The sequence below is a fragment of the Rhinopithecus bieti genome, unplaced genomic scaffold (genome assembly GCF_001698545.2).
Source record: "Rhinopithecus bieti isolate Rb0 unplaced genomic scaffold, ASM169854v2 scaffold_45617, whole genome shotgun sequence".
Classification (NCBI taxonomy): Eukaryota; Metazoa; Chordata; class Mammalia; order Primates; family Cercopithecidae; genus Rhinopithecus; species Rhinopithecus bieti.
In genome coordinates, this window is record NW_016819136.1 from 1,426,847 (window position 1) to 1,442,791 (window position 15,945).

General features: G+C 40.7%; 1 protein-coding gene across 1 annotated transcript in view; it reads left to right on the forward strand.

Moving 5' to 3' along the window:
* Positions 1–15,945, forward strand: part of ATP6V1A (ATPase H+ transporting V1 subunit A) — a 64,065-nt gene that overhangs the window by 15,868 nt on the left and 32,252 nt on the right. The gene's annotated exons all lie outside the window — the stretch shown is intronic.

The window sequence follows — 15,945 nt, forward strand, 5'->3', positions numbered from 1 at the left end:
TTTTTTTTTTTTTTTTTTTTTTTTTTTTTTTTTTTTTTTTTTTTTTTTGGCAAAGCCATCAAAATTTGCTCAGTAACAAGAGTAATATGGTAATTGTAAAGTTTTAAAAATAAGTTTCGGCTGGGCGTGGTGGCTCACACGTGTAATCCCAGCACTTTGGGAGGCCGAGGCGGGTAGATCACCTGAGGTTGGGAGTTCAAGACCGGCCTGACCAACATGGAGAAACCCTGACGCTACTAAAAATACAAAATTAGCCAGGCATGGAGGTACATGCCTGTAATCCCAGCTACTCTGGAGGCTGAGGCAGGAGAACTGCTTGAACCCGGGAGGCAGAGGTTGCAGTGAGCCGAGATTGCGCCATTGCACTCCAGCCTGGGCAACAAGAGCAAAACTCCGTCTCAAAAAAAAGAAAAAAGTTTGTAAGTATTTTAAGCAATTACCTTTTTAAAGTAGTTATACAGTTTCTAGTTTGACTTCTTTTGAAGGTGATAATTTTCCTGCATGATTGCCTGAATTTTAAAAAAATTGGTAAAGTCGGCCTGGGGCGGTGGCTCATGCTTGTAATCCCAGCACTTTCGGAGGCCGTAGCGGGCGGATCACCTGAGGTCAGGAGTTTGAGACAAGCCTGGCCAACATGGAGAAACCCTGTCTCTACTAAAAATACAAAATTAGCCAGACGTAGTGGCGCATGCCTGTAATCCCAGCTACTTGGGAGGCTGAGGCAAGAGAATCGCAAGAACCCGGGACGTGGAGGTTGCAGTGAGTCGAGATCACACCATTGCATTCCATCCTGGGCAACAAGAATGAAACTCCATCTCAAAAAAAAAAAAAAAAAAAAGGAAAAAATTGGTAAAGTCATTTCATAGGCAGTTAATCTGACAAAAGCCTATCCAAAAGCCAGTCATTGCAATGCTAATACGCCATGAAGGTTGATGATTCCAGAAGAGAATTTGCTGATGACAGTCCTTGGCACTATAAACTTGGAATTGTAGACTATTTAACATAAGAAATTTCATTATTAAGTACATTTTGTGTTGGGGGGAATACTGTAGGATTTCAGATAATTTAATACTACATTTTGTTGTCATTGGATTTTAAAGGTTTTTCTAATATTGCAGTATAACAGTAAACATGTATATAAATAAGTCCTTATCCACATGCCAAATATATTCCCAGAAATAAAATTTTTGGATCAAAAGGCTTGAACATCTTTAAGGACTGAGTTGCATATTGCCAATTTTTTCCCCATGTTTCCTACAAAATAATAAATCCAAATTGACCTCTTCTTGATGGTTATGGGTCATTCTTATTACCATTAGTCAATTCACATATCTTTCCTTTTCACCTTTGAGTTGAAGTCTCGCTCTGTCTCCAGGCTGGAGTGCAGTGGCGCGGTCTCGGCTCACTGCAACCTCTGCCTCCCGGGTTCACCATTCTTCTGCCTCAGCCTCCCGAGTAGCTGGGACTACAGACATCCGCCATCACGCCTGGCTAATTTTTTTGTATTTTTGGTAGAGATTGGGTTTCGCCGTGTTAGCCAGGATGGTCTCGATCTCCTGACCTCTTGATCCGCCCGTCTCGGATCTAATTACGGTACTAATTACAGTACAATATTTATATACACGAGAAGTCAAACTTGCCAACTTCAATAGAAATAGAAATAAAGTGAAGACCTAAGAAACAGGAGAACAAAAGATCTCTGAACTGGTATAATGACAGTCTTAAAGCTTCTGCACATGGCAAAAGACCTTCATACAGTCTTAGGACTCAATTTATGCACAATTAAAAATTATTATCTAATACTTTGGACCACTGTTGATTTAAAGCAGCAAATCATTAGAGAGTTACTCTATAAGAATAAATGGACGGGCTGGGTGCAGTGGCTCATGCCTATAATCCCAGCACTTTGGGAGGCTGAAGCGGGAGGATCACTTGAGCCCAGGAGTTCAAGAGCAGCCTGGGTAACAGAGTGAGACTTCATCTTTACATAAAAATCAAAAAGTTAGCTGGCGTGGTGGTACATGCCTGTGGTCCCAGCAAGGGAAGCTGAGGCAGGAGGACTGCTTCAACCCAAGAGATTGAGGTTACAGTGAGCCTTGATTGCACCACTGTACTCCTGCCTGCGGGACAGCGCAAGACCTCGTCTCAAAAGAAAAGAAAAAAAAAGAAAAGTGTGTTAGCAAAATGTTAAAAACAGCTCAAGATAGGAAGCAGTCTTGTTATGCAATAGAGAGTTATTATTGTTAGATAAAGTATGGTATCTATTTAATGGAATGGTATACGGTTTAAGATGACACAAAGACTGTGTAGCCATAGAAAAATTGAAGTAAAATAATTGTATTCTAGTATTGATTACAATTATGTAAAAAAATTGTGGGGGAATAATAAAGTCAATCACATTCAAGTGGTGAGACCTTTCATTAGGTATTTTTAAAATTATAAGCATATTGCTTCTGAAAGCAGATTTTAAAGAAAGGTGTGTAACAAATGCTTTCTTTACTATTTATATTGTTGGCTGTCTTCTTGGCTGTTTACATCATAGGTTAAGCTGTAAATCGATAGGATCTTCTTTGGTGTCTTGTTTTTTCTTTGTAACCTGAAATCAGGAAATTTTCCTAAAAATTCAAATGTGGGATATTAAGGTAAGCTTTACAATTACTTTTCTCCCTTTAGTTTATCAAGTTCAAGAAATAAAAAAAATAAGGCCCGGCACAGTAGCTCATGCCTGTAATCCCAGCACTGTAAATATGCCTGTAATCCTAGCTCATGCCTGTAATCCCAGCACGGAGGTGGGGGGATCACTTGAGCCCTGGAGGTGGAGGTTGCAGTGAGCTGAGATTGCATCACTGTACTTCAGCATAGGTGATAGAGCCAGACCCAGACCTTGTCTTAATTAAAACAAGAAAAAGCAGTAATTTCTTACCCTAATTCTGTTTCAGGTAGCTTTGTTGTTCTGAACTTAAAATAATTGACCAGAAATTTTCCACTACTGTTCTCTATTTTTAATAGTAGCAAAGTTGTATTGAGTCTGTGGGCATCAGTATTCTGATTATCCTCAAATATGCCCATTTTCCTCTTAGATATGTCCATTTACTTTGTAGTCACATTGATGTTTTATCTTTTTTTTTGGCTAATATAGTCAGTTATGTTTGTGTTATAAAGCTAGGTATTAGCAAAATACAGTGTTACGTTTTTTAAAAATCTTAGTTCTGTAAGAGATGGGGCCAGGTGCAATGGCTCATCCAGCACTTTGGGAGCCCGAGGTGGGCAGATCCTCTGAGGTCAGGAGTTCAAGACCAGCCTGACCAACGTGGTGAAACCCCGTCTCTACTAAAAATACAAAATTAGCCAGGCGTGGTGGCGCATGCATGTAATCCCAGCTACTTGGGAGGCTGAGGCAGGAAGAATAGCTTAAAACCAGGAGGTGGAGGTTGCAGTGAGCCGAGACGGCGCCTTTGCACTCGAGCCTGGGCAACAAGAGCAAAACTCCATCTCAAAAAAACAAAAAAGAGAGAGAGATGGGTGGCCAGACGCGGTGGCTCGGCCTATTATCCCAGCACTTTGGGAGGCGAAGGTGGGCAGATCACTTGAGATCAGAAGTTCGAGACCAGCTTGGCCAACTTGGTGAAATCCCATCTGTACTAAAAATACAAAAAAAAAAAAAATGGTAGACAGGTGTGGTGGCACGCACCTGTAATCCCAGCTGCTCGAGAGACTGAGACAGGAGAATCACATGAACCCAGGAGGCGGAGGTTGCAGTGAGCCAAGATCGCACCACTGCACTCCAGCCTGGGTGATAGAGCAAGACTCCATCTCAAAAAAAAGGAGATAGGTAATTTAGGAACAGTCAATTCTTGTTCTACTAATTACTCCTTAGTTTGTGAATGACCCATTATGTCACCTTTTTTTCATCTTCTCCCTTTTGCCGGCATCTTATCCATTGTCATTCTAACATAGGGTCAGTAAGTAATACAAAAAAAGTCTAGTTTGATTGCTATAACAAATGGCCATAGACTATGTGACTTAAACAGCAACATTTCTCATGGTCTAGAGTGTGAGAAGTCTGAGGTCAGGGTGCCTATAGATCCTGTGTCTGGTCAGAGCCTGTTCCTTCTGGCTTGTAGATGGATATCTTCTTGTATCCTCACATGATAGAGAGCAGAGATCATCTCTCCCTTTCTCTCTCTCTCTCTCTCTTTCTCTTTTTTTTTTTTGGCTTCCCTTGAGACAGAGTTTCGCTCTGTCACCCAGGCTGGAGTGCAGCAGTGCGATCACGGGTTAGTGCAGCTTCAACCTCCCAGGCTCAAGCAGTCCTCCACTTCAACCTCCTGAGTAGCGGGAACTGTGGGCGCACACCACCACGCCCTGCCAATTTTTTAATTTTTTGTAGGGACAAGTTCTCACTATGTTACCTATTCTGTTCTTAAACACCTGGACTCATGCAGTCCTCCTGCCTCAGCCTCCCAAAGTGCTGAGATTACAGGCATGAGCCACTGCATCCAGCTCAGAGATCATCTTTAGAGGGGCACTAATCCCATTCATGAGGGCTCCACTTTCATGACCTAATTATGTTCCAAAGGCCCCACTTCCTAATACCATCACGTTGAGGGTTGGAATTAAAATGTGAATTTTGGGCGGACACATTTAGTCCATGACACATGGCCTTCTTTTCTAAAAAATGGTATAGTTGGTGCAAAAGTAATTGCAGTTTTTGTCATTGCTTTTGATGGCAAAACGGCAATTACTTTTGCACCATCCTAATAGCTAAAGGTGAAAACTGTCTAAATAAGGTCTTTTGAATTATTTCTTAAATGCCTAGGTGTTGTGATCAGACCAAATCTGGGCATCATCAGGCTTTAGTTTGTCCCCTATTTCTGAATTAAATAATACCTATTTCATAGGACTATTGTTAAGAGTTAAAGAGATGTTTGCTTTTTTTAACATAAAGCCTGGAGTGTGATATGTACTTAACAAATAGTAGTTGATGTTATGTCTTTTTTTTTTTTTGAGACGGAGTCTTACTGTGGTGCCCAGGCTGGAGTGCAGTGGTGTGATCTTGGCTCATTGCAACCTCAGCTTCCTGGGTTCAAGCAATTCTCCTGCCTCAGCCCCCTGAGTAGCTGGGATTACAGGCACATGCCCAGCTAATTTTTGTATTTTTAGTAGAGACCAGATTTTGTCATGTTGGCCAAACTGATCTCCAACTCCTGACCTCATCCACCTGCCTCAGCCTCCCAAAGTGCTCAGATTACAGGTGTAAGCCACTACGCCCAGCCTGATGTTATCTCTTTTTAATCTCAGAACATTTTACTGAGTTACTGCTGTATAAGACACTATGCCATATGAAAGGGAGGAAGTAGGAAAATGATATAATATGCACCTTGAGGGCAGGGATACTTGAATCTGTACATCAGTTTTACCATTGACCATAGGCTTCTAGCCTATACATTGATACTGTGGAACTTGTACACTCAGTACAGTATTTTGTTACTGTTTCACCTAATATCGCACAATTTTATTTACAAAAATTTGAAGGGAAAGGAATCTACTTCTTCTTTTTTTTTTTTTTGAGATGGAGTCTTGCTCTGTTGCCCAGGCTAGAGTACAGTGGCGCAATCTCAGCTCCCTGCAACCTCCGCCTCCTCTCTTCCTCAGCTTCCCAAGTAGCTGGGGTTATAGGTGCCTGCCACCACACCCAGCTAATTTTTTTGTATTTTTAGTAGAGAGGGTTTCACCATCTTGGCCAGGCAGGTCTTGAACTCCTGATCTCATAATTCACCCACCTTTGCCTCCCAAAGTGCTGGGATTACAGATGTGAGCCTGGCTGGAAAGGAATCTATTTCTAAAAGTGACATAAAAATCATTTCTGGACAAGCTTGTTGATAAACCTTAAGTATGTTTAGCTGACACAATCTAAATTCCGTTCCCAGTTTAAGTGTCCAGACTAGCTTTTATCGTCACTATTTCTTTTTCAGGAATGCATTTGTTTTGATACACAGTTGAAATAGAAGAGTGTGTGTGTATCCTCAAATAATTTTATTCCAATAAGAATAAATTTTTCCTAATTGTTAGTCCAGTTTGCCAGCTGTGACTTTGCTGTTCTTCTTTACTCTTTGATTCCTACTTTTGTCTACACATTTCATTGTAGTCCACCTTAGTAATTGTTATGGTCTACTTCACTGATGACCTTATGTTTGTTCTTAACCTTTTGGCTTATTTATTTTTAGAAAAGCACTATGAAATATGTACAATATAAAAATATTTATTTTTGAAAGTCCTTTCTTGTTGTGTTGGTTAATTGAGTGTGCCAATGAAGGCAACAAGGACTCAGATATCTTTTGTCTTTCTATTTTGTCATCCTTAGCAAGGTGGGCTGCCTGCTTAGCTCCCTCAAGGTCCTAATATGGCTGCCACAGTTCCAGATGTCCCAGGCAGATGACCAAATCCCAAAGGAGAATATTGTTTCTAATAGCCTGTATCTTTTTTTTTTTTGGAGATGGAGTCTCACTCTGTTGCCCAGGCTGGAGTGCAGTGGTGTGATCTCGGCTCACTACAACCTCCGCCTTCCAGGTTCACGCAATTCTCCTGCCTCGGCCTCCCAAGTAGCTGGGATTACAGGCGCATATCACCATGCCTGGCTAATTTTTGTATTTTTAGTAGAGGTGGGATTTCGCCATGTTGGCCAGACTGGTCTCAAACTCCTGACCTCAGGTGATCCACCCACCTTGACCTCCCAAAGTGCTAGGATTACAGCCATGGCGCCCAGCTGCCTGTATCTTTTAAAAGAACAAAGAAATTATTTCCAGAAGGTCTCCAACAGATTTTGCCTTAATTCTTGTTGGTCAGAACATCATTTATTATGTGCTTATTTCCAAAGCAGTCAAGGGAACTGGAATTACAGTAATAGACTTACCAAATTTTGAACAAAGTTGGCTTTTGGTTGGCAAGGAAAAATCGGGAAACTAAATATACATAGTGAAATAAATCTGCCACATAAGCCATTCTAATAGGGTTGCTAGGTAGGTGGATTGAAGGAGATGAATAGAGAGTGTCACAAAATGACTAGTACGATACTCTAAAAATATGATAAGGTAATGTTATTTGCTGGAATTCCACCTGTTCTATAACTTTCTGACCAAACATAAAAATATTAAACATCGGGAGGCTGAGGCAGGAGAATGGCGTGAACCCAGGAGGCGGAGCTTGCAGTGAGCTGAGATCTGGCTACTGCACTCCAGCCCGGGCGACAGAGCTCAAAAAAAAAAAAATTAAACAGATTTAAGACACCTTTCTCTAAAAGATTAACAGTGTGTGAAAATAAGTGGTTATGATCCATTAGATTCTTCTGAACCTATTTTAAAATCTATGATTTCCAGAGATAGTCTTTAATCAATTAAATAGAATGTATTTTTTCATTACACTCTAATGTAACAAGTGTTACATCAAAATAATGCATCATTATCAATGAAGCGCCCCAGGATTTTGTATGTGAGTACATATTACCTTGGAATTTAGTGTTTAACTTTTATGTATCACCTCTTCTTTGCCCCCAGCAGCCATATCATCCAAGACTCTGGTAGTAAAAAGAATAATTTCTGAAATAATGAAATTACCAGTTGCATTAACCAGCAGCAATTTGGAGTGGACCTTATAGAAAAAAATTTTTTCCTCTGGTGTTATTTGCCACTGCAGTGTTCTGCAGTGCTTGTTGGGGAGAGACTGATGACTCATTAACTCAGACGGGTTGCCTATGCTGCCTTTCTGGATTTTTCTTCTTCTACCATAGGGTTTTTGTTTTTGTTTAAATCTTTCACAAATGGGGTGGAGAGGGGCACTCCTATAATTTGTAACCAAAGAATCTTAGTTGTAAGTTACGTTAACTTTTTATCCTTAAACAAGGTTGAAGTCATAACAGCTAAAGGCAACATTTTAATATAATCATTGATTTGATTTTTCTATGAGTGCATCTGTGCATAACACACTGCTTTCATGAAAGTATGTAATAAGTATTGCTGCTTTTATTTATTTATTTATTTATTTATTTATTTATTTACTTTTGAGACTCTTACTCTGTCACCCAGGCTGGAGTGCAGTGGCGCAATCTCCGGTCACTGAAACCTCCACCTCCCAGGTTCAAGCAGTTCTCCTCCCCCAGCCTCCCAAGTAGCTGAGACTACAGTTTTGCGTCACCACACCTGGCTAATTTTTGTATTTTTTGATAGAGACGGGATTTTACCATGTTGGCCAGGCTGGTCTTGAACTCCTGACCTCAAGTAACCTACCTGCCTTGGCCTCCCGAAGTGCTGAGATTACAGGCATGAACTATCGCGCCTGGCCTCATGCTTTTATTTTTTAAATGTTGGAGAACAACAATAGTTGTATAGGCCGGGCACGGTGGCTTATGCCTGTAATCCCGGCACTTTGGGAGGCCAAGGCGGGCGGATTACCTGAGGTCGGGGTTCCAGACTAGCCTGGTCAATTTGGCGAAATCCGGTCTCTATTAAAATGCAAAAAATTAGCCAGGCATAGTGGCTCGTGCCTATAATCCCAGCTACTTGGGAGGCTGAGACACAAGAATTGCTTGAACCCAGAAGGTGGACGTTGCAGTGAGCCGACATTGTGCCACTGCACTCCAGCCTGGGTAGCAGACTGAGACTCTCTTTCCAAAAAAAAAAAAAATCAGTAGGTGTATATTGTCTTAAGAAGGAGTTATTAAATAGCCTGTAAAGCTATTTTATGTAGCATTAAATCACATCATAATTTGGACCTTATAGAGATTTGGGATAAAATTAACTTTCAGGCCGGGCATGGTGACTCACGCCTGTTATCCCAGCACTTTGGGAGGCCGAGGCAGGCAGATCACAAGGTCAGCAGTTGAAGACCAGCCTGTCCAATAAGGTGAAACCCTGTCTCTACTAAAAATACAAAAAAAATTCACTGGGTGTTGGGGCGCATGCCTGTAATTCCATCTACTCGGGAGGCTGAGGCAGGAGAATTGCTTGAACCTGGGAGGCGGAGGTTGCAGTGAACTCAGATCACGCCACTGCACTCCAGCCTGGGCGACAGAGGGAGACTCGGTCTAAAAAAAAAAAAAAAAAATTAACTTTCGACATAATCTAACTTGCAGTATAATTTGCTTATTGAAAGTTGGTGTTCTAGGAGATTGTTTTAATATTTTTAAAAGCCTATTCTTTTCACTGAGAAGCATAAGCATTCAATGATGAAGCAGAAGGTTTTAGTGGGGTATTTTTAACTATTCACAGATAATAAGGAAGAGTTATAAACAAATTAGTATGTTGTATGACCATGCTTACCAAAATACTTTATGTTTAGCCCTATTCAGTCATCAGGTCACTATAGTATGTCTACCTGATGAGTAATTTTTATTTCACTGCGAGGAGAAAACACTTGCATATTTTTCTTTCTTTTTTTTCTTCAGTTTTTTCGGTTTCTTATTTTTATGGATACATAAGTGTATATATTTACGAGGTACATATTTGTCTTATAGATTTTATCGTATGAGATGAAGTAGAGTATAAAACTTGTTTGGATTTCAGATAATATACAAGAGCATGCCAAGAAATTTCCCTGCTTACCGTAGACTGCTATAGCATCCTGTTTCTGGTTCACATTCTGGGATGGAGTAGATAGAGTGGTTATTCACGTCGATGTTTACTTGAATCAATACATTTGAGAGGAAGGGGGTGGAAGCAGAGTTGGGCAGAAGAAGAAGTTGGAATGCAGTGCAAGTCCCACAGAGCCTCAGTTACCCAGTGGGAGAGATCTGGAGTGAGTGTTGCTTGTGAGAGTATCCTGCATCAGGCTGAGATGGCTGGGCCTTTGTACCTCATTGTGTCCGTTAGCAGGTGCACACTGCCCTGCAAGTGGTGTGAATGCAGGCAAGGCAGCTGTCAGCATCTGAGGCTGACCTTGAAGGGCTGACAGCTGTTAGTTATTCAGTAATCACTATGGGAGTGCTTTTTGGACTGGGGATATTTGAGCAGAGACATGAATGATGTTAATAAATGAATCCTAGAGAAAAGAACATTCTAGGCAGGAGCACAGGAAATATAAAAGATCCATGTTGCTGTAGCAAATTAAAATGTAAATATTTTGAAACATCAAAATGGACAGAAATGCTTGGAATTTTACACTTTAAAACGTGTTTTCATAATTATTATGAAAGATGTGATAAGAGCAGATTTCAGGATGTATTTACAACCACTTCTCTATATAAACACAATGGAGTAGAGAAAATTAAATCACTCAGAATCATCATCATTTTTTTCTTCACTTAATATTGGCTTTTTTTTTTTTTTAGATGAAGTCTTAACTCTGTCACCCAGGCTGGAGTGCAGTGGCGTGATCTTGGCTTACTGCAACCTCTGCCTCCTGGGCTCAAGCAATTCTCCTGCCTCAGCCTCCTGAGTAGTTGGGATTACAGGCACGCGCCACCATACTCGGCTAATTTTTTTGTATTTTTAGTAGAGACGGGGTTTCACCATGTTGGTCAGGCTGATCTCAAACTCCTGACCTTGTGATCCACCCGACTTGGCCCCCCAAAGTGCTAGGATTACAGGTGTGAGCCACTGCGCCTGGCCAATATTGGCATTTTAAAAAGGACAGTCATCTTGGTTTGCTAATATAAGAATATTCACCAAATTAATGCAAATTTATGGATCTGATGACAATTATCTTTATGTAAATTTGTAGAATTATCACTAGGACTCTAGGTTCTCTTGTTAGTATGATATCACTTCCTAATGTCTGTTGTCTTTGGCATAAATTAAATAATATATGCCTAAAAATTAAAGAGTTAAGAAGCATAGAATCATTAAAATTCTCATGTTGGCTAGGATTTTCCAGCTGACTGCTAAACCCACAAGACAGCTGAGTCATGAACAAACCCATTTGGTTTCCGCTAATCATTGCTCATACATTTGGAGGCATGCACTGTTTAGTCTTAAAGGGAAAGTATGTAAATACTCGTTTTAAAAACCCAGAACAGACATCATTATTCCCTCATAAACTTTAGAATACCTTCCTGAACCACAGGTTTCAACCATCTGTAGGGAAGCTTTATTGGGTGCCTCTTTGTTCATCCCTCCAAGTCTCAGCTTAACCTCCTGTTAAGTCGCTTTCATCTTGCCCAAGTCTAGGTTAGATGCCATTGCTTTATGCTTTTCTAAATCTCCAGCCTATAGTACTCCTAAGAGAGCACATATATCACCTTATGATAGCTACCTGTTTGTCTTTTCATCCCACTATGCCAGAAGATCCTTGGGGGAAAGATTGTGTCTTACGTCATTATATTTTCTATCTATAATATAGCAGGTGGCACATCATCAATGCTTAAAAAAAATACAATTGGTCTTAGAAAATAAAGTTATGACAAAATACACCTGATAACTAGGAAAAAAAAAACTAGTTAAAAAAACTAGTTAAGTGACTAGATTTGGTTCAAGATAAGAACTATGTACCCCATCCCAGAATGTGAACAAGAAACAGGATGCTATAGCAGTCTACCATAAACAGGGAAATTTCTTGGTATGCTCTTGTATATTCTCTGAAATCCAAAAAAACTAGCTGAGTGACTAGAGTTGGTTCAAGATAAGAACTACTAGATTTGGTAGCAAGATAAGAATCACTGGACACTTTAGAAAAAAAGCTATCTTAGCTTGTATTAACAGAATAAAATTAGTAGTCATCAGTATTACTTTTCTGTTAGGGATACTGTTAGATGCTTCACAAAAACCCTATTAGATTTTACAGATGAAACTGAGGCTCAAAAGGATGAAAGAATTTGATTTGCCTAAGGACACAACTTATAAATTCAAAGTCTTCAAACCATGGCATTTGTCTCTCAATAAAAAGAAGCATTTGCCAGGCGTGGTGGCTCACACCTGTAATCCCAGCACTTTGGGAGGCCGAGGTAGGCGGATCACGAGGTCATGAGATCAAGACCATCCTGGCTAATATGGTGAAACCCTGTCTCTACTAAAAAATACAGAAAATTAGCCGGGCATGGTGGCGGGCGTCTGTAGTCCCAGCTACTCGGGAGGCTGAGACAGGAGAATGGCATGAACCCGGGAGGCAGAGCTTGCCGTGAGCCGAGATTGTGCCACTGCACTCCACACTCCAGCCTGGGCAACAAAGCGAGACTCCGTCTCAAAAAAGAAAAAAAAGCATTCAAGGCCAGGCACAGTGGCTCATGCCTGTAATCCCAGCACTTTGGAATTACAGGTGGGCAGATCACTTGAGGTCAGGAGTTCGAGACCAGTCTGGCCAACATGGTGAAACCCTGTCTCTACTAAAAATACAAAAATTAGCTGGGCATACTGGCGCACACTATAGTCCCAGCTACTCAGGGGGCTGAGGCACAAGAATTGCTTGAACCTCGGAGGTGGAGGTTGCAGTGAACCAAGATTGCACCACTGTGCTCCAGCCTGGGTGATAGAGTGAGAGTGAGACCCTGTCTCAAAAAAAAAAAAAAAAAGCATTCAGAATAGTTGAAGTAGTACTCTTCAGTACTCACTCATACAGCATCTAGAATGTTGTTTTATTTGTACTAGTTAAAAGAAATATTGACCTTGTGAAATACTTCTAGAAAAGGGTAGTTTCAGGAGTGAGGGATCTGAAAAGATTATGCTTTGAGGGACAGTGGAAAGCACTAAAGAGAATTTGCTTGGAGAGGAAATGTACTTTGTGTAGCTATAGTAGTTGGAAAAATAGGGCCAGAAGATAGAAGTTAAGGGAAGTAGATTTAGTTTGGATATGAGATAGTATTTCTAAAAACAGAATGGCTTTTCCAAATTCAGGACCTATATTCAAATAGTGTTACTGATGACATTTTTGTAAGCATATTACATTTCACAAGGAACTTTTTTTTTTTGAGACAGAGTTTTGTTTTTGTTGCCCAGGCTGGAATGCAGTGGTGCAATCTTGGCTCACTGCACCCTCCACCTCCCAGGTTCAAACAATTCTCCTGCCTCAGCCTCCTGAGTAGCTGGAATTACAGGCGCCCACCACCACGCCCGGCTAATTTTTGTATTCTTAGTAGAGACAGGGTTTTGCCGTGTTGGCTAGGCCAATCTTGAACTTCTGACCTCAGGTGATTCGCCCACCTCAGCCCCCCAAAGTGCTGGAATTATAGGCATGAGCCACCTCACCCAGACACAAGGAACACTTAAGCAAATTTGTAAGGCAATCACAAGTCTGGGGTAGGTGGTAGCATTATTACTGGTTTTCAAATGCAGATATTAAGAGATTTTGATTTGTCCAAGATGTTCTGTAGCATATTATTGGTAGGACCAGAATGTGATCCCAAGTCTGCTGACCCATGATCTCATGCTGTTTCCACTTAAATAGGCAGATGACCATGTATCATGAATGCTATAGAGGAAATACCCATATTTGGGGAGGAACTTAGACTGTGTATGATTGTCAGTTTCTTCTCTGATTTTGAAAATCTTTGATTTTCTGAAGATTGAAATTTCACCTCATTCACTTGTTCACTACTTCTTTGAAGACTCCTCCCAACCTGTTGTCCAATTAAATATGTTTGTCTTTAAATTTTCTTTCTGTTTTCCCCCGTATTATCTCATAGTTTCTAGAAAGTCTTGTTCTGTCTCTTTATATTCCAATGTTTTACAGTCCCATGCCTGCTCTTAATGACTTCTTCTGCTGTGTCTTCAGGAAGCCAAAAAACCTAATAAATTTCTGCCAGGAGCAGTGGCTCATGTCTGTAATCCCAGCACTTTGGGAGGCCGAGGCAAGCAGATCACTTGAGCCCAGGAGTTTGAGGCCAATCTGGGCAACATGGTGAAACCCTGTCTCTACAATAAATGTAAAAATTAGCTGGGTGCGGTGGCATGTGCTTGTCTTGCCAGCTACTGGGTGGGGTGGGGACGGGGGCGGCTGAGGTGATCACTTGAGCCCAGGAGGTCAAGGCTGCAGTGAGCCGTGATCCCGCCACTGCACTCCAGCCTGCGTGACAGCGAGAACTTGTCTCAAAAAAAAAAGAAACAAAAACTTACTTTACAGCTACTTGTTCACTATACTTCATCCACATTGGTCTACACGTCTTCAAGTTGGAATCAGTTTCTCCTCTGTTCCCAAGGTGGTGTTTGCCCCTCAGTTGAGCATTTAAGTCATTTTGTTATACTATACAGCTATTTAAAGCTTCAAAAGCTCTGTAAACAATAATAAATGGAATTCCATTGACATTCAAGCCTTACCTATTTCCTGAGCTGCTTCAACTTCTCCTGCCTACCCTACTTTAATTCTGTTAAAGGAATTGAATACCATTCTTCTCATAATAGTTCTCCCTCAATCTTCACTGATTTCCTTGTGTTTATAGGATAAAGTCCACTTGTTATTTTGGCAGTCAGTTCAAGATCCACAAATTAGTCGTTACCCTTACATCCTTGTTTCCCACTGCTGCTTTAATATAAGGCTTTTATACCAGTCAGGCTGGTCTGTTCACTATTCCTGAATGTTTTTCTCCATTTTTTTGTTATTGGCACCCCCTCTACCCTCCGCAGTGTCTTTGCTACCTTTCTTTTTCTACTGTGTGCAAATTCTACCTGACCTTCAAGATGTCTTCTCTAAATATTCTAATCTTTGAACTTTTAGTAAATAAGGGTATATTATTTGGTTCTTTATCACTTACTGATCTATGACTCTTTGTGGTTATTTTTGGACATTATTTAGCTTTTCAAGTGTACATGTATTTCATCTCCCTCATTCAATTGGTAATAGTTATTAAGGTAGACCAGCAGTCACAAATAGACTTTCTCCTTTGGAATCTGTTATCAGTTTTCAATGTGAACTTGGATAGTTCATGTTTTTTAGATTGTATATCTATAAAGTAAGAGGTTGAAATGAATTTCTTTATTCTGTGTGTTCCACTAAAAGAAAGAAGGAAAAACATTCCTAGTTAAAATTTAAAGATAGGTAATAAATAAATACTTTTAAAATGTAAAATATATCATTTGTTACATTGTGGAAAATGCTGTGGTATAAAATAAAGTAGGGAAGGAGGGAGGATGTTGCAGTTTTAAATAAATGGACAGAGAAGCCTCATGGAGAAGGTGATGTTTGCGTAAAGATCTTAAGGGGCACTGAACATGGTGACTCATCCCTGTAATCCCAACACTTCAGGAGGCCAAGGCCAGAGAATCACTTGGGCCCAGGAGGTTAAGACCGGCCTAGGCAACATACTGAGACCCTGTCTTCACAGAAAATAAAATAAAATTAGCCAGATGTGATAGCACACACCTGTGGTCCCAGGTACTAGGGAGGATGAGGTGGGAGGATCTCTTGAACCTAGGACGTTGAGTTGGCTGTGAGCCATGATCACACCATTACACTCCTGCCTAGTTGATGGAGCCAGACCATGTTAGAAAAAAAGACCTGAAGGAGGTATAGGAGTGGATACCTTGGAGAAGAACATTCTAAGCAGATGGAACAACCTGTTCAAAGGCCCTGAGGTAGAATGTGCTTGTGTTTTTGAGAACTGACAAAGAGTTCAGAATGTATCTGCAGCATGATTAAGTGGAAGAGTAGTTGGATAAGTCAGAGAGGTCATTGAGGATGGGCTTGTTGTAGGGGTGGATAAATCTTTGGAAAAACTTCACGTTTGTTGTTATACTTATCGATATTTCCTATGAAATACCTCACACAGAGATAAAATTCAGTTGTGATATAACCATCGAGCATCCAGGAATAGGGTAGTTTTAACTACATTTTGGGAATTTTGGCTGGGTTCAGTGGCTCACGTCCATAGTCCCAGAACTTTGGGAGGCTGAGGTGGGCAGATCACTTGAGGTCTGGAGTTTGAGACCAGCCTGGCCAACATGGCAAAACCCTGTCTCTACTAAAAATACAAAAATTAGCCAGGCGTGGTCACGTGCACCTGTAATTCCAGCTACCCTGGAGGCTGAG